This window comes from Carlito syrichta, unplaced genomic scaffold (assembly GCF_000164805.1).
Source record: "Carlito syrichta isolate Samal-C Ts95f unplaced genomic scaffold, Tarsius_syrichta-2.0.1 Scaffold313431, whole genome shotgun sequence".
NCBI lineage: Eukaryota > Metazoa > Chordata > Mammalia > Primates > Tarsiidae > Carlito > Carlito syrichta.
Genome location: NW_007257527.1, coordinates 290,591 through 310,373, shown reverse-complemented (window position 1 = coordinate 310,373; position 19,783 = coordinate 290,591).

The window sequence follows — 19,783 nt, the reverse complement described above, 5'->3', positions numbered from 1 at the left end:
GTATACAAACGTTGATTATGCAGGTACCCTTGTTGATGAGGTATGCCCCTCCCTCCCCCAGCAGTTTCCCTCAGCTGCCAATCCCACCCCCCCTTCCCCTGACAATTTCCCACTACTGCCAATCACTTTCTTATAATATTATAATTGTCAAGGTCCACTTATGAGTGAGAACATATGTACTCTGTTCTTTGTTTCTGTGATAGATCACCGAGTATGATCGACTCTAAATCCATCCAAGTTGCTGCAAAGTCCATATGTTTGTTCTTCTTTATGGCTACATAATATTCCATTGTGTGTATGTACCACTTCTTTTTAATCCAGTCCAGCTTCGATGGGCAGCATGGTTGGTTCCATGTTTTTGCTATTGTGAATAGAGCTGCAACAAACATACATGTTCAGGTATCTTTTTTGTAGAATGATTTGAGTTCCTCTGGGTATATTCCCAATAGGGAAATTGCTGGGTCATATGGAAGGTCAATTTCTAGTTCTTTCAGATACTGCCACACTGTCTTCCAAAGAGGTTGCACTAGTTTACCTTCTCACCAGCAGTGTAGAAGCGTTCCTTTTTCTCCAAATCCTTGCCAGCATCTGTTGTTTGCTTTATTAATGATGGCCATTTTTACTGGGGTTAGGTGGTATCTCAATGTAGTTTTGATTTGCATTTCTCTGATGATTATGGAGGCTGAGCACTTTTCATGTATCTGTTGGCTGCCTGTATATCTTCTTTTGAGAAGTGTCTACTCATGTCTTTTGTTCACTTTTTAATGGAAAAAGTTTTTTTCCATTAAAAACTTTTGATTGGTTTTTTCCTTTCGGTGTATTTGAGTTCCTTGCAGATCCTAGATGTTAGGCCTTTGTCATATATACAATTGGCAAATATTTTTTCCCATTCTGTGGGCTGTCTCCCTGCTCTCTTGATGGTTTCTTTTGCTTTGCAGAAACTCGTTAGCTTGATGAGGTCCCACTTGTCTGTCTTATTTCTTAAGATATAGGCATTTAGGGTTCTGAATAGGAATTGGTTGCCAGTTCTAATTTCCATAAGGGTGCCTCCTGCGTTTTCTAAGATTCTTATAGTTTGAGGTTTTAAGTCTAGGTCTTTGATCCATTTAGAGTTACTTTTTGTGTATGGTGACAGGTAGGGGTCCTGTTTCAATCTTCTGCATGTGATCAGCCAGTTTTCCCAGCTCCATTTACTGAATAGGTTCTCCTCTCCCCAGTGGCTGTTGTTTGAAGCTTTGTCAAAGATGAGTTGATTGAGAAATTGATGCTTTGCTTCCAGAATCTCCATCCTATTCCATTGGTCTATGTGCCTGTTCTTGTACCAATACCAGGCTGTTTTGATTATTGTAGCCTTATAGTAAAGTTTGAAGTCTGGAAGCGTGATACCTCCTGCTTCGTTTCTTAGTTTAGTCTTTTGCCTCAGCATAGCCATTAGAAAGGGTTTAGAAATTTTACTGCGGGCTAAGCAGCAGCCTATCTCACCCCTTTGACAAATCTCCATCAGATGCAGGACCTGGACAGCCCAACCTTTCAATCCATGATTTATCATAATAATCTATAGTAAACTTACAGGTTCCTAGTCAACGCAGAAGGTCAAAGTCATAGAAATGATTATAAGCCCACCCTTGGTTAAGGAGTTTGTGGATTGTAAATGTCTAACAAACCTCTTGCAGGATAATTCCCTCTGAACCGAAATCCCCAAGTTAACCTAATCAGCCCTTTGTGACCTACATGACACAGAGAGATCCCACCATGGCAGCAGTCATGTGACTAACCTAACCATCTACCTGCTGTCCATCACCTGACATCAGTACCTGCACTTGCCAGTCCCTCCGTGATGATGTGGAGCAGACCACCACCATTAATGACCTTCCCCCATCAAAGGGAATGGTTAAAAGGATTCAACCACCAGTAGCCATTCACCATTGCCTTGCTAGACTCTGGTGTGGCCATGTGCTCTTTGAGCTATGGCTTTCGCCATGCTGCCTGACTTTGGTCCCCTTCCCCACCTTGGGGAAGTGAATCTTCTCTCTCTCTCTCTCTGATTTACTTTATTTTATTTTATTTTTTTTATTTTTATTTTTTTGAGTTGGAGTCTCACTCTGACGCCCAGACTGGAGTGCAGTGGCCACTCCCGGTCACCGCAGCCTCGACCTGCTGGGCTCCGGCGATCCTTCTACCTCAGCCTTCCGAGTAGCTGGAATTACAGGCGTGCGCTACCATGCCCGGCTGATTTTTTGATTTATTGTAGAGATGAGGTCTCGCTGCCCAGCGGGTCTCGAACCCTCAGACTCAGGCAATCCACTCACCTCAGCCTCCCAAAGGCGCGGGATTACAGGCTGAGCCACCAAGCCCGGCTTGATTTACTTTTAAGTAAACTATATTTTCTAATTTAACTCCTGTGCAATTCTTCACTTCTTTCATGCGACATCAGATGGCACCCCAGATACCCACACTCACCTTAGATTGCTGGCCCTCTTCCTGTCTATGGGAAACGATCTTTTCTTAAATAAATCTTTTCTTCCTCTATCTTTTTTGTGTGTTGCAAATTTTTGCATTGCTCGGATCTCTTGTTACCCTCACACACTTCCAGTACACTGGCTCTGGTGGTGTTGCGCCCCTCCAAACACCTTAACACTGCCTATTGCAAGATCACTCACTACAAACACAGCCATGATCAATGTCCCAGCAAAAGAATGACCAAAGTCTTACAGTGGTGGGATAGCCAACAAGAATGTACATGGATGCTCTGGGACCATAGCAGATTGCTTCTCCTAACAATACCAAAACCTGTTTACTTTCATTTAACCCAGAAATTCCCAGTGTATTTGGTCAGACAATAGCATTCAGGGGAACATATTTTGAGAAAGTCAATTTCCATTTGTTCACTGTTTTGGACTCCACATAGTAGAAGTGGGTCTGGGTGTTTTTCTTTATGTTCCTCTACCATTGTTTGTTTGGTTTTTTAATAATATCAATATAAGGGAGAATTTTTCCAACATGGGACCAAGTAGTCAATTTTTTCCAGAATTTACCACTTCCTTCCAATCAGTTTGTCTTTGAACCAAGTCTTGAACTCATATGTGCTATTTTTTTTTTTTTCTGGTCAAGGTATAGGGTGATCACTTTCAAGACCAAATAGAAATGACTGCAGATCTGTCCATCATTAATTACAATTCTAGTTTTATCATTTAGGCTTCTATTGAGAGGAACCTCTGCTGGAATCTTAAGGAATACCTCTTTTCCAGAAGCTCTGTTCCATTCCACCTGGTCTTTGTTTTTCTCTTAATATGAAGAATCTTCAAAAATATAATTTCTCTAACCAATTCCAAAGATCAGTCCTTTGGAATAAAGAAGGGAGTTATGTAGCTTAGTTTATAATTTCATTCATTCTTGGTCCACCTCTTTCATCTTTCTCCTAACCACACCTCTGCCTTTCATCCTGATCTCTCCCAATGATGAAGTCACATTTGCTATTCCCATCTCTCTCTTTTTCCTGCATTTTTGTAGGTCTGTATGCCTACCTACCATGTAGATTTTAATTGTCTGTGTGTTAAACATCACTCCAGGAATATGCAATTGATGACTTCCATTCCTTGTTCCTTTCCTCAAACTTTATCTTTCTTATTGATACATCATATTTATACATATTTTGGGAGTGCATGTGATATTTTGATACATGCATATAGTGAGTAGATTACATTAGAGTAGCCGCAGTAGACTTCATCTGAAATATTTATCTTTTCTTTATGTTAGGAGCATTCCAATTTTTTTTCTTCTAGCTATTTTGAACTATATAATACATTCCTGCTTGTTTTGTTTTGATATTTTTACACCCTAATTGTCACCCATATCTCCACCATTGTAGAATGTCTCTAAGTAACAACCTCTTCAGCCTCCTTTTTAACTGTACACTCATTACTTCCTTTTTGTTGATAAGTCTGTATTATTTTGCAGTGATGACCCAGCATGAGCTAGTTTTTAAAATCTCGGGCTTATACTCCCAACCAGGCACAGGATTAGATTTCCCCATTTCTTTTTGACTTTAATGAACTAGGAAATTTATTGTCTATAAAAACTAAAATTTTTGTATTTTAAGATATTTATTTTTACTTCCATTTTTTATGATGAATGATCATTCCCAGATTTATCTGTAACAATATTTCACATGCTCATGTAGAACTGTGCTTAATTTCAGTTTCAATATGATAGTCCCTTGAAATGAAGGATGGTGAGCATCTGTTGGTTCATCTTATAACTCTGAAAATGGAAGCTGAGTCAAACATCCATGATAAATCACTTACCATGAATCAGTCTTACATATTGTGAGGCTGACTCTTATTTTCCCCAGAGTTGTGGATCATTGCAGGGTGCTGGAATTTTACAAAATGACTATCTACCCATATTATAGTCATTAAACCTGATTTTTCTTTGCCATTTCTTGGTTAGGAAATTGGGCTCTGTCTGAATGCATGGCTGGTTTGGCTCTAGAAACCTCGCTTTTCTACCCAAATGCTCAAGCTGATCGTACGGCCAGGGAATTGCATTTGTTTCAGTATAGTAGGTGTCCCCATGACTTGAGGGAATCAGAGTTTTTCTGAGTATCTTGTCAAATAACAGAAAAATAAAGGACCTTTACTCTCCAAGCTGTCCACATGGAGACATTTTGTTTAACAAGATTGGCAGCTTTGGTCCCATACCAAATGCTCTCTGAGTTTCCAGGAAATTTATTATTTGGAAGCAACTAAAATTAAAGGGCCTCAGTAAATTTCTGCTTTTACATTTTCATGGGAAGACTTATTTTTGGTTCTGATTTCTCTAATCCTCCTCCCTCAAAAGACACACTTGTTCTAGAAATAGAAATCGAAAGCAATCAGAGATAGGGAAGACTTTCCAGGTGAAGATAAAACTCTCCTCACTCAAACATTAGAATGATTTAGCACCAAGAAAGATGAAAAGAATTCACTTATGAGATCATGATGGCAGGACTAGGATGAACAATTCCATTGACAACTTGGTGTTACTTCAGGTGCAGGAAATACAGCAACGGGCCAAAGAGGCAAACATCCCTATCCTCATGGAGCTTGCATTCTAGTGGAGAGAGACAGACAATAAACTATGAAAGTATATCAGGCTGGGTGAGGTGGCTGACACCTATAATCCCAGCATTTTGGGAGGCTGAGACAAGAGTCTGAGACCAGCCTAAGCAAAAATATAAAAAATGAGTCTGAGACCTTGTCACTACAAAAATATTAAAAAATGGGATATGGTGGTGTGCACCTTAGTCTCAACCACTTGGGAGACTCAGATAGAAGGATTGCCTGAGCCCAGGAGATTGAAGCTGCAATGAGCCATGATTGTGCCACTGTACTCCAGCTTGGGCAACAGAGTGAGACCCTGACTCAAAAACAAAACAAAACTATGAAAGTATATTAGTGACACAAGCTAAAGAGAAAAATAAAGCAGGGAGAGTAGGAACACTGACATATACCTGGAGGAACTCAAATCGTTCTGTGAAAAAGATACCTGCACACGCATGTCTATTGCAGCATTATTCACAATAGCAAAAACATGAAACCCACCGTGCTGCCCATCAAAAGTGTACTGGATTAAAAAATGTGGGAAATATACATGATGGACTATTACACAATCATAAATAAGGACAAAATTATGAACTTTACAGCAAGTTGGATGGATTTAGAGTCTATAATACTCAGTGATCTATCACAGAAACAAAGAACTGGGTACCACATGTTCTCACTTATAAGCAGACCCTGAACAGTTATCATAATACTATAAGAAAGGGATTGGCAGTAGTGGGAAACTGCCAGGGGAGGGAGGGAGGGCATATTTCATCTATAGGTGTACCTGATCTCAAGCCAGGTGAAGTGGGGACCCAAGTGGGGATCAAAATGAGGCCCAAACTTTACGTGTACAATGACCATTTGTATACCTAACCCTGAGTTGTACCCCACATCTTTAAAGTAAATAAAGAAATAAGGAACATTGACAGTTGAGGGAACAGATTGGATGGTCAACAGAGACTCCACTCAATGACAATGTGGCATCTAAATAAAAATTTAAAGGTAAGGGAGAAAGTCACACAGAAAGCTGGGGTAGGTGCATTCTAAGCAGAAGGAATAGCAGATGAAAAGGCCCCAAGGGAGCATCATGCCTGGCAAGTCAGAGGAGCAGTAAAGAGGCCAGGCTAGAGAAGGCAAGTTAGAGGAACAAGCAAGGAGGCTGAAGCAAAGAAGTGAGGGAGAGTCACAGGTGACCAAGTCAGATAGGTCAGGCGAGAGAGGCAAATGATATGTGGCCTATTGGTCGCTGTAATAATGTCATGTAAGAACACTGTCTCTGCGTTCGCAGAGTTTATACTATAGCAAAGGAGAAATGTATGAGTGAGTGTGAGAAAATGAGACGACGATTACGATCAGGAAAGTACAGGGCGCTATGGAATCAGAGTGTGGTGGGTCCTCATATCCTCTAAGCATCTTGCGTCTCCTTCCACAAGGAAATGATGTTCATCCTGGGATCCACAGGAGGAACATGCGTGGATAAACGGAGGCATGGTAACCAGGCCTGTGGAAGAGGAGGGGGAAATTGCAGCCGTTGCTGGGGCACAAGCAGGAGCAATGCACTGGGAATAGGAGAGAACCTTATGATAGAGGGAAGAAACAAGTGGGATGGTGGAGAAGCAAGATAGAGGTGGAGAAGTGGGCATGGCGGGGGGAGCCAGATTATAAAAAGCCTTGTAGGCTACAAAAGAATTTGGATTTTGTCTGGTGGCTCATGTCCAAGTAATCCAAGTACTTTGCGAGGTGAGGGTGGGAGGATCACTTGAGGCCTGGAGTTTGAGATCAACCTGGGCAACATAACGAGATCTCACCTATACAAAAAATTTTTTCTGGGCATGATGGTACACAACTGTAGTCCTAGCTATTTGGAGGCTGAGACAGGAGGATCACTTGAGCCGAGGAGTTTGAGGCTGCAGTGAGTATGACTGCATCACTACTTTCCAGCCTGGGTGATAGATGAAGACTGTCTCAAAAACGGAAAACAAACAAACACAAAAAAGAGTTTGGATTTTACCTGAGAGTACCAGGGAGCCACAGAAGATTGAAAATGGGAGGGGGGAATTCCATGATCTGATCTGTCTTTCTAAAAGATCACTCTAGGAAAAGAGTAGAGAGCAGATGGAGAGGCACAAGCTCAGATAAAGAGAAAACAATGAACACATTCATGCAGTAGAGTAGTGCAGAGAGGAGGTGACGATGCTTTTGGTGGCAGTGGGAATGAAGAAACTTGGAAACACTTGAGATTCTTAGGGATCAGAACAGATCCTTAAGAATCTGGGTGACTATGTGCAGAAGACTGAAATAGAGAGAATCAAAGACGTCATTCCAGTGTCTGCCCAGACAACTTGATGGATGGTTGGTGTCCTTGATACAAATAGAGAACAAAGGAGAACGAACAAGATGGGAGCTGGACTTCAGCCTGCGACCATGCCACTGAGCTGAGTCAAAACAGCATTCATTATTTTTTTTTCCTGTAATTTCTTCTCCTGATGGAAAATTTAGAGATAATTGAATCAGATTTCTCCTTTGCTGACTTAGTTTCATCTTTATACTTAATAAAGGAATATCATTTCAGAGTAGTATTTCCTACAGATCTTTCTGGAAGTCTGTAGCTGTTAGGCAGTTGGTGATTTCAGACTAGATCGTGAAAATGACGCAGGTTGTCACATAGCTAAGTAAGTGGCGCCATCTTCAGGACAGTTTGTTAAAAGCTTAGAAACCAACCAGGCCGAAAGGCAAGCTTCTCACAATTTTCGATCCGGGGAGTCTGACTCCATCTTGTTTGGTAATAAGAAGCTGAAAAAGATGTTTCTGCCAACTCCAATTGTGTGACCAAATCCTTTGTCTTCACAAGAACTGTTGTCTATCACAGGGTATAGGAAAGATGGTTAACAGATTTTCCTTCAAAACCCTTCCAGTGTGAAAATGTCTGTGAGCTGGAAAATGAGCTTTTGCTGTGAAGGAGACTGAAAAAAGAAACTAAGGCAGCTCTGCTTCTGGTCTCCTGCCTTTGTGCTCAGATTTTCTGCGGATTTTACCAGTTTTTTATATTTAGGTCCTTGACTAGGTGCTTAAAATTGAATGGAATTTAATTCATGCACTTACAAGGCTTTACAAATTCATGCATATGAAAAGTAGGAAAAAATCATTTGTAACCAAATTTTGGTTCAGGAAATGTGGTCTCATAGATCTATATAATCTGTACTTTAAAAATAAAAGGCTTTTAATAAGAAATCAATAGTACATAAACAGCTAATCACATAAGGTGGACGAGATGATTTTATTTTGAAAATCTTATCAGTTTTTATTATATTTGAATAAGCTCCACCCTTTGTACAAAGTTGGGCTACAAAAACATGTGTATATATGTGTTTATCTTAATGTATCTGCCACCTTTGGGTGCAGATTCACTGTTTAACCTACACTGAACATTCAACACAACCTCATGAAAAATTGGGAGAGAAACTGCTTGGCTTACAAACAATGGCAAATGAGTTCTACCATCTTCAACACCCACCCTCAAATGGGCCTTCTTCCTGGATTTTTCTCGTTAGAAGCAAATGTCTTTGGTTGAAAAATCTCAAGTCCACGTTCCTTTTAATCCTGAAAGAGGCACACTTGAATCTAAATTCCACTTCTAGGTAAATGGGGGCCCAGGCTACCCCATCAGTGATGGGTTTGAGTTTGTTAGAGTCCAAATTGGCCTTCTGAAGACTGGACAGAAGGAGAGGCCATACAGAATGTGTAGCCAATAATGGCATCTAACGGTAATTATGTGTTTACGATAGGTCAGGTGCTTTACATATATTAATTAATCCTCATAAGAACCTATGGATACTTTTTTTAGTGGGTGTCAACTTTTGTTATCTGTGTTTTAGATCAGGAAAGTAAGACATAGAGAATTTAAAATGATTTGCTCAAGGTCTTACACTCTCCTAGTAAAGCTATGGAAATGGATTCTAACTCAGGCAATTCTCTCTCTAGAGCAAACAAGCTTGATCAAAATCTTGTATTGCCTCGTAAACAGAAAACATTCTTATGACACAAACCTGAAATAGAGCCCTGATAAAGAACCAAGTTGAGTCCTAACAGAATGTTCAGAGAACAAAAGGTGGGAAACTGAGGGCAGCAGACTGAGCCTGGAGGGATCCCCTGAGGTGTAGAAGTTCTTTTCGTTCCACAGTCCTGGCTCCGTCTAGGTAAGATCTGATAAGTCAGATCCTTGAGACTTTAGAGAGTGAGTCTGGAACAGGTTGGCACTACAAGAGAACAGGCGGAGAACCAAGGAATTCACTGCTATCCTCTTCACAATTGTTTTTTAGGATCAAGCCTAGAGGCAAAGAGTGGTGGTCTCTGAAATAGAGGTTGACAACACACACTGAGAACACTGAACAGGAGCAGAAATAAATAGCACACTTCGCCCTGTGCAGTATGGTAGAGGTAGGTGCACAGAATCAGGTGCTGCAACACTCACCTGGGGTGGTGTAGCCGAGGCCTGTTGAGGGACCAGCAGGCAAGTCACTGAAATGACCAGCACCCGGGCTGCACCAGCCACAGAGACAAGCTTAGGGCTTGGGGTCTGACACCCTGGTTTCAGGCTGATTGTGTGATTTGGGGCAAATCACTTAAATTACTTGATCTTTAATTTATTCAGCTGAAAAATGCCTGTGATAACTACTGAATAGAATTGTTGGAATATCAAAGAAATAACACACTTGGGGTATGGCTCACGCCTGTAATCCCAACACCTTGGCCTCGGGAGGACTGCTTGCTGTGGGAGTATTGCTTGAGGCCAGGAGTTACAAGGCCAACCGAGGCAACATAGCAAGACCCTATCTTTATAGGGTAAAAATTAATGTAACAAAACAAAACTCCAGTGTTTTATGGCTGAATGGGGTGGCTGATGCCTGTGAGGCCAAGATGGGAAAGTTACTTGAGTCCAGGAGTTTGAGACAAGCCTGGGCAATATGGAAAAGCCCTGTCTCTGTAGGAAAACAAAAATTAATGTAACAAACAAACAGTGTTTTATGGTCAGATGTGGTGGTTCACACTTGTGAGGCCAAGGTGAGAGGATTACTTGAAGCCAAGAGTTCGAGACCAGCCAGGGCAATACGGCAAGACCTCCGTCTCTACATAAAAAAAGAGAATAATTAGCCAGGCATGGTGGTGCCTGCCTGTAGTCCTAGCTACTCAGAGGGCCAAGGTGGGAGGATCGCTTGAGTCCAGGAGTTTGAGGCTGCAGTGAGTTATGATCTATGATTGTATCACTGTGTGACAGTGAGACCCTATCACTAAAATAAATAAATAAAGTGCTTTAAAAAGTGTGTGAAAACATTAATACTCATTGATGGCCTTGTGTGTTAGACATTAGGAATAGAAAATGAAGACACAGCCCATATTCTCAAGAAGTTCACAGTTAATAACATATACAGTAAATGTTAGTTATCTTTATTCTTGAAGAGCTCTTCCTCTTTCTAATTTTCCTTCTCACCTTTTAATTTGGATTTTGTCTTAGTTTGGGTTTCCTCAAAAGTGGAACCTGAGGGAAGGATTTGTGTGCAAGGGATTTATGTGGAGGTGCACATAAACACAAGTGAGGTTTGGAAAAGTGACATGGGAGAGGCAAGACCACTGATATAGGATGCACTGCAAATTTGGTCACTCTGGAAGATACTGTGAAACACACGACTCAGAGGTTTCCCACCTGAGGCATAGTTAGGCTTTTTTTATCAACCCCATCCATCACTGGTAGATTTCTTTTACTGGGTGTCAACTCCTGAACATTTGCAGCCTGCCAGGTGTGCAGGCACAGTGTCTCACAGCAACTTCTGAAAAAGGCCTTGGACAAAAAAATGGAGATACTGGCAGTTGGAAGATGGCCGGTGCACACTGAAGTCATAAGAGCCAAGGGCATGAGCAGGGAGATGACACCATCTGCAGAGCTTGGTCTATGCATCTGAGGGTGCCTGGGTGGGCTCATTCTCTCCCTAGCACCCAAAGCAAAATTGAGAGAGAAGAATTTTTCAACACTTATCACCAAAGAAGAAGGGAACAAAAAGTCATGTGGTTTGATGGTTTCTAAAGGTATGCTAACACTTTCTAATGGCAACATTGACCCATGAATCATTGTGTTTTTAACAAATGTGGCAGAGCTGTAGGTCAATAGAACTACTGCTTAACTGTTGAACTTTCTGTGATGACAGTCTATATCATCACTGTCCAATACAGTAGACACTGGTCACATGTAGCTATTGAGCCCCTCAAATATGGTAGGTGTGACTGAGGAACTGCATCTTTACTTTCATTTAATTTTAATTAATTTAAATAATCATATGTGACTAAAGGTTACTGTATTAGACAACACAACCTTAGAGGATTTTAAATTGTTTCATTATTCATAAGAAATCTTCTTAATAATTTTCTTCATTAAAGGATAGAGGTAATTCAAACAAATTATATGACTGGGTGTTAAAATTAATATTAGACTGATTTTAATAAAATTAAATCAAAATTGAACTGAGGTCACAATCAAATATCACCATTCTATTACATACTCCTGGGACATAAGAATAAATGTAAAATCTTATCAACATTTATTACAAAATTCTATTACAAAAATTTTAGTAAAGTTTGACATCTTAGTGCAGAGCAATAATATCTCAGCAACTGTATTGCATATTGATGATTCTAAATAAATGATCACTTTGGACTGATCACTTGATGGAGAAGCAAGATATTTTGGATTACATGATCTTTCAAAATAGCTTTTTTCTTCATGATCTCACTCATTATGTCTTTTATTACTTAAGTTTCTATAAACATTTGTTTACTCAAAATGGATATGGCATACTTTACAAGGTTGACTAGCTGGCGCATTTTCTCTTAAAAGTCATGTTAACTGCAATTTAGTTTCCACTGTAACTATTTGAAAGTTTTTCATAATTGTTTTTGTACATGATTATCAGCTTTCAGAACCATCATCGTTATTGACTTACTTTACCTTTAAGGTCTATTTTGCTATACTATAATTACTACAGTTTGTTTCAGCAATGTGAACCAGCTCATGTGCACCTGGGATAGGAGAATGATGTGCTCTTGGAGGTCGTGCTGGTTCATGCGGGATTTTCCCCAGCATATTAATGTTGTATATGGAGGTCCCCACCCCCCAGGCCAAGGACAGGTACTGGTCTGTGGCCTGTAAGAAACCAGGCAGCATTAGGTGAGCAGGAGGTGAGCAGGAGGTGAGCAGATCAACAGCAGCATTAGGTTCTCGTAGGAGGGAACCCTATTGTGAACTGCACATGCAAGGGATTGGGGTTGCCCACTCCATATAAGAATCTTCCACAAAACTGGTCCCTGATGCCAAAAGGGTTGGGGACCTCTGTTGTATACAATCTGGATGCGCTGGCCTAGCCAGACATTTCGAGCAGGGCTGCCCTGTGCCCATTCACCCTTTGGCCTCCTCTGGTCTCCCCTTGTCCACATGCTCTCTCCTGCATGTATGTGCTCATGGTGCTTTCTTCTAATCTTTTGCCCTTTGCCCTCATCTCCATTACTCAGTGGCCTAAACCCTCCCCACACCTCCTTCCACAGTAGCGTTAGGGGTTTGTTGTTACTATTATTGTTTGCAAAGAGTGAAGTTGTGTATGTTTTGAGTGGCTTTGTGCTAATACTATTTTGCCCATAAGCCCTCTTGTTCTTAGTGTATGATTTTGTAGACTTGAGCCAGTTTTTATTTTTTTAGAAACATACTTGTTGCATTATGGCAAAACAATTGTACGTTGATTTTTCAATGGAATGAGAGAATAGCAATAAAAACAAAAACAAAAAACTATAAAGAGGTCTAGACTCCAAATTGCATATAGAATAACTTTATATTGAAAGTGGAAGCTGGGCTCGGTGGGTCAGCCTGTAATCCCGCGCCTTTGGGAGGCTGAGGTGAGTGGATTACCTGAGCCTGAGGGTTAGAGACCTGCCTGGGCAGGCGGGACCTCATCTCCACAATAAATCAAAAAATTAACCGGGCGTGGTAGCACGCACCTGTAGTTCCAGCTATTTGGAAGGCTGAAGCGGAAGGATTGCCGGAGCCCAGCGAGTCGAGGCTGCGGTGGCTGGGAGTGGCCACTACACTCTAGTCTGGGCGACAGTAAGACTCTAACTCAAAAAAAAAAAAAAAGAAAGTGGATATTCAGACATGAGCAATATTCCAAACTACACACATACTTTCTTTATATTCTTTTTCCTTATATTTCCTTATATTTATATCTTTTAAAAAATAATTGTGAAAACCAATTAGATATGATAACTTTCCAACAATTGCTGGCCTTACACAAGTCCTGGAGATGTTAGAAATGATACGTATAGTTTTTTTGAGATGTTGATACATGTACTCTTTAGGTCCTAAAACACCTGAAGAATATGACATACTTCTTCTGACCCCCATCTAGGAGGGCTCTTTTTCAGCTCAATATAAATGCCCCTTATTAGGATATATGTAGGAAAATTGTCCATGAATAACATGTCCATATTCCGGAGTTGGAATGTTCCTATCCCAAGGAAAAGAAATCTGCTACTGCGTGGCATTTAGAGAAAGTTGTTTCCTAGGTGTGTGCTTGTAGGGAGGAAGTATAAAGATCAGTTCATAATTGCCATTCTGACTGGAGTTAGGTGGTATCTCAGTGTGGTTTTGATTTGCATCTCCCTGATGATTAGTGAGGTTGAGCATTTCTTCATGTGTTTGTTGGCTGCTCGAATGTCTTCTTTTGTGAAGTGTCTGTTCATGTCTTTTGCCCATTTTATAATGGGGTTGTTTGTTTTCTTCTTTTCAGTACGTTTCAGTTCCTTGTAGATCCAGGATGTTAAGCCTTTGTCAGACCTAGAGTTGGCAAATACTTTTTCCCAGTCTGTAGGCTGTCTCCCTGCTCTCTTGATGGTTTCTTTGGCTTTGCAGAAGCTTGTCAGTTTAATAAGGTCCCATTTGTCTATCTTCTCTCTTAAGTCCTGTGGGTTTCGGGTTTTGTACAGGAATTGGATGCCAGTTCCGATTTCCATGAGAGTATTTCCTTCCTTTTCTAAGGTTCTTATGGTTTGAGGCTTAACCTTAAAGTCTCTGATTTCTGGTGAATGAGTGACCGTGACTGAGCTAAAATCTTCCTGAGGTCTCATCTCAGTAAATGGCCCATTATACCCACTGTATAGGACAGTGGGTATGTGACTTCTACATTTGAGCCACTACTGATTAATGAAAAAAAAAAAAAAAGATCAGTTCATATATATCCTACTCAGCTGAGTGCCTTGAAAGTATTTGTTTTTCAGAGAAAGCTACAATAAATTAACAACCCTTAAAATATATGTGCATTAACTTGAGAGTTATACACTTTTAACTGCCTTACATCAACTATGAGATTTCTCACTGCCAGTATGACTCAGGAGTACTGCCCAGTGATAAACAGCAGAGACTAGGACACACTCAGAGCTTGACACAAAATGTTTTCCAGGTTGGAATCCACCGCCCTGGATGCCATCTGAAGATCAGAGGCTGGCAAGTTGTGCTCTGTGTTACTATATTGATTAGGAAGACTGACTCTGAAGTCAGACTCTGGATTCAAAGCTCAGCTGTGTCACTTCTTTGCTGTGTAGGCTGGGTAGCTTTGCCTCCATTTTTTCATTTTTTAAAAATGTAGGAATAAAATAATTCTAATTATATTAGGTTGTCGAGAGCATTGAATAAAATAAATGTAATTACCATGGTGCCTAGCATAAAATGAATGCTTGATGCATGGTAGTCTTCCTGCTAATGATATCTTTTGAGTGTTTCTTCCCCCAAATCCTAAGTGAAAACATGACTGTAACATAGTTAACATTTTAAGGAGGCTCCCAGCAGAAGTATAGACTACTCTCACCACTGGAGTCAGAATCAAGGTAATCAGTCACACTGAAAATGACATACTGATCACCAGCATAGGTCAGCTACTTCTTAGAAGCAGAACGCTGATCCTTTAGACAAGAGGATATTATATCATGTCTGAGTGAGAATTCTTGGCAAAGGGAACATGGGAGATAATACAGTTCATGGCTATAGGCGAATGCCCAATATGCAATGGATACTGCCAGTAACCTTGGTTTTATCTCATGAACAAGCACTTTAATATATTATTTTTTCCATGACCCATATATGTTCTGTGCACATTTTTGTGTGATATACCGTAAAAGGAGATGATGTCTATGAACACATGTTGAAAAGTCATGGAGGATACAGTTTAGATTATAAGCTCTGTCTTCAGATTTCTGGCTCTTCCACGGACCAGATGTGTGACTTTGTCAAATTGCCAAACACTCTGGGTCTTAGTTTTCTCATCCATACAATGGAGATCAACATAAAATACTTATGCTGTATTTTGTATGTGGTTAAGTAGTCAGTAAATGATAGCTATTGATAATTATACATTATCATTTATTTTTAAGCATTTCAAAATAATCCACCATTTTACAGAGACTTAAACATCACTTATGTTCAGAGGCCCTGCTATGAGTACTAGGTCATATGTTTAAAAATGAATGGAGATGGCAATTGAGAAGCAGGCAAGAAGCAAGTTTCATTCCATTTAGTTGGAGGAAGCTCATTAGAGAACAATCACCATAACTCTTGAGGGAAGATCTATGACTTGGTGGTATTGGTGGTCACACAGTAGAAAGACAGAATTCACAGAGATAAGGAAAGGGATAATAAGTGAAATGAAAGGTAAGTAGGTTTATTTTTTAGGAAAAGAGTGATGGATAATGGGGTAGAAAAATAATCAGGTAAATGACAAAATGATCGTGGGTTATATCACAAGCATGCCATTAAACCTGTATTAATTGTGACAATGCTAGCTGCTATAGCATGCATATGCTGAAATGTCAGTGACTTAACACAGGGGTATTTTGTGTCTGTGTCACAGTCTGGGAGAGTGGTTCCTTGTTGGGCAGTCTCTTCTAAGCTGTGTTTCATCTTGTGGACCCACCATCTTCCACTTGTAGATACCATGGATCACCCTGCAGTAACTTCCAGTCAACTGGAAGAGGACATTGCATGAAGTATTGGAGGTGGAAAGTTTTTATAGCCCAGGCCTGGGAGTACTGCTTATCATATCAGCCCACATTCCTCTAGCCAGAAATCAGTCTCATGACCTGACCTACATCTGATTGTGTCCAAGAAGAAAGGACACGGGTATTGAAACACACATAGCCTCTGCCTCAAACACTTTGTGTAAAATGGTGATATTGCCTTGCTTAATACGAACCAATACAAATTCAGAATCTAACTAGGAACAAGAGACAGTGAATTTTATCTGGAGATTCAGGGGCAATTGAACTCAATCTATCTCATTACTACAGCCAAAAATCTATGAACGAATTCCTATGCTAATCAAAATTCATCTTCCTCAGAAAGCTCTTCCCTGAGTACTTTATAAGAACAGTAACCAAAGTGAGATCCAAACTTTACTGTACAATGATCATTTGTATGTCTAACCCTCAATTGTACCCCACATCATTAAAATAAATTTTTTTTATAAAGAACACTAACTAGCACTTTGTTCTTAATCTGTATAAGGCACTGTGCTAAGAGCTTTATGTGTATTACCCAATTTACTTACTTTTATTATATTTCTGTGAAGTATGTATTATCATTTCTATTTTATAGATTAAGAAACTGAATCCCAAGAAATGTCCTGACTTGCCCAAAACCACAGAGGTAGTAAATGGTGAAGCAGTGATGCAAACATAGGTTTGGCTTCCAAAGCCATCAGACTGTATGTACTCCTGTGAATTCTGATCATTCTTCTCTTCAGAATTCCTTGTAAATACCCATTTAGTGCTCTGATATGCCTCTCTGCAAATTTTTGCATATATATTGATTTGTAAGCTGTATTGGTTACCTATTGCTAGGTAACAAACACTCCTCAAGTGCAAAGGTTTAAAACAAGAATCACTTGTTATTTATTAAGATACTCTTAGGTCACTGGATGGTTCTACTCCACTTGGCATTAGCTGGAGTCACACATAAGGTTGCACCCAACTGGTGGCTGGACTGACTGAAAGGTCCTAATAAGCTTCTCTCACATGCCTGGGGTCCTGGTGCTGTCAGCTGTGGTACCTCAGGTCTTCTTGTGGCCTCTTCTCTCCATTGCTTTTCCCCTTCTAGGACCTCTCCACATGGCCTCTTTTTAAAGGATAGCCTGGAATATCTTACAGCATGGTAGCTGTTTTCCAAAAGGGAGAAAACAGAGGTTCCCAATCCTCTTAAGGGCTAGGTCCAGAACTAGTTCAGCATCACTTCAGTTCATTCTATTGGTCCAAGGAGTCATGAAGCCAGAGTGAAATCACAAATTGCCATACATCATCCTAAATCTGGTGTTCAAAAACTTAAACTTTAAAGAAAAAAAGTTAATTTAATATAAGGAAAATAAAGGCACATACTTTTTTTTGCACATCCAAGTTTGTGGACTGATACACTAAAACTGTATGGTACATGTAGACATTATGCTATCATGGGTAATCAGTCAGATGAAAGGAGAGGGGAATGATACTTCACTGCTAAGTTGGGGGAGCAGCAAAGAATTTCTGGTCACCCTTTAATCTACCACATACCATTCTTTGTATGAGTGTCTAGTACTGCCATTCTGGCACCCCTGAAGGTCAGATCTGGACCTTTTTTGTGTTGCAAATTGACCCTTAGCACTGAGAAAAATGTTCTACATACAGTGGGTCTGAAAATTTTTGGTCAACTGACAGCAGAAAAAGTATAACCTATTGTATTTTTGTGGGTGAAAAAGCAAGATCTGGACATCTTTGGCTCCCTATCTGAGAAATTGAGTGAAATAACTATTTCCAAACATTGTCTTTCCAGAGAAACTGTGGCCATCTCTTTATGGGTTCTCTGCTTCTGTCCTCACCTATTTTCAGATGCTTACTCACCTACCTGTCTGAGCTGGAACATGGAGCCTTTCCATTGATTGGCATCTGATAGCTATGAAAAGTGAAACATTTGGAATTTATGGCAAATGATAACTAGATGTTGTATGATGAATTAGCAATCCCATGAAAAGATTCTGCTAAAATGAGATCTCTGTCCATTTTTGTTGGCTGTTTCTTAAGGGAAAAAAATTGCCTGGGCACACATAAAAAGTATCAGCTCTCACCTGATCTATTTTGAAGCGTAGGTGGCTATTGGTTTTACCCTAGGCCTAATAATCTTGGCTATACAGTATGGCAACAACACTTAACTGTTCACTTTTTTTAAAGGGATTTTTGTCAGATAAGGCCTCCCACACATGTGCACAAGCAAGTAAATAACTTGAATAAGAAAATATGATTAAATTGCACAAGCATAAAAGAATGAGATTGAATAGAAATAAGCAATTGGGTGATCTTATCTGTAAAACGCAGGGATGGCTCTCAAGAAAGTGAAACGGTTTGGTTAAATGTATCCTGCCTTTCTTTGTGCTAGATATCTGAAAACACGCACTCACATATGGTTTGCTGTACTAGAAGTAATACCTTTTTCTTCCATTCAGGCCTCTTCCTTTGCCAAGGTCCCTGTAAGTAGATAATGACAAAAATTTATGAGGGTTAGATCCAAAAGCAAAGGCCTAGGGCATATTGCTGGAAAGATAAAGATTGCTCTTCTGGGAGTTCTCTATTTCTTTATTACCTGAGAAAAGATGGAGTAGTAATTGACATGTGGTTCTTGACAGATGTTGACAAGGGAAAAGCATGTAACTAAGCTCCTTGGAGTTTTTGTGAAAGCTGATTATGATGCTTGTCTCCATGTCCCATAACCTCAAGTGTACAATCAAATATCCCCCCTTACCCTACATGCCCAACAGACATCTATGCAGCTGCTATAGGACTGTATCGGCATCTGGCCAAAGAATATAATTCTCTTGCCTCACATAAAGGATGTACACAACAGAGACCATTGAACATGGAGTGAGTGCTTTGATATGTTCTATTGCTAATCTCTTAAAATAGACTGATTGCTATGGAGAAAGAATTTGTCAAAATTTACCTTTTTTACTTTCAAAGTTTGTATCTGGGCATATACTACAAAATTAAACATTTTATTGTTTTGCCCCAAAATAGTATCTATAATTTATTTGATAAAATAGTGGTATAATAGAAATATTAACAAATATGCTATTAGAATAGCACTAGATAAGAATAAGAATTAAATTTAGAAAGGGAGTTTCTTCATATTTGCCAAACATTCAGATGAAAAGTTGAAAAATTTTCACTCATGCAGATATCCTAAATATCCAGATGTTATGTAGTGAAGATGTTTGGCAAAAAACAATACTTTCTTTCTATACCCATATGTTTCATTCTAGCTTCATTTTGTAGAAAATTATAGAATAATGGAAATTACAAGCATGTTTTAGTTTTTAAGAACAAAAATCAAGCAAGATAAAGCAATACTACTTTTAAGCCTCTTTTTAGTATGTCTGCAGTAGTAAATGAAGAATTCCTTGGGTCTTAATGAAAGAAGACTTGTTCATGATAAAAGAAATCACAGAGCTCTGACTTCAGTACACTCTGTATTCTTTTCTCACTCTTTATTACTTCATGCTTTAATACTATGGCTAAATAATGGTTTGAAATTTTAGTTTGTCTTCCCTTATATTTTCAATTTTCCCTCTCCTCCCTATATTAACTCCTGCAGC